This window comes from Chaetura pelagica, unplaced genomic scaffold (genome assembly GCF_000747805.2).
Source record: "Chaetura pelagica isolate M959 unplaced genomic scaffold, ChaPel_1.0 scaffold659, whole genome shotgun sequence".
Lineage (NCBI taxonomy): Eukaryota > Metazoa > Chordata > Aves > Apodiformes > Apodidae > Chaetura > Chaetura pelagica.
This window is the reverse complement of record NW_009954496.1, coordinates 74308-74671: the sequence shown is the minus strand read 5'-3', so window position 1 is coordinate 74671 and position 364 is coordinate 74308.

Genomic DNA, 364 nt, shown 5'->3' with positions numbered 1-364 from the left:
AGCAGAGCAGAGGGGACAATCCCCTCCCTGGCCCTGCTGCTCACGCTGCTGGTGACACAGCCCAGGACACGGGTGGGTTCTGGGCTCCAGCTCATGCTGAGCTTCTCATCCACCATCACCCCCAGGTCCTTCTCCTGGGGGCTGTTTGGACTCAGGACTTCCCACCCTCTCCAAGCACAGGCTGTGGATCCTGCCCAACATGAGGAACCCCACATGGGCTTGCCAGGAGGGTGTGACATGAAGAGCCACCTTCCAGGTCCCTCCATGCAGTGTTTGCCTGCCAGCCTGGCTGTGCCTGAGCCCCACAAGTTGAGTCTGAACTTGCCAGTGGGTCAGGTCAGGGACCATTCTCTCATGCCCAAGG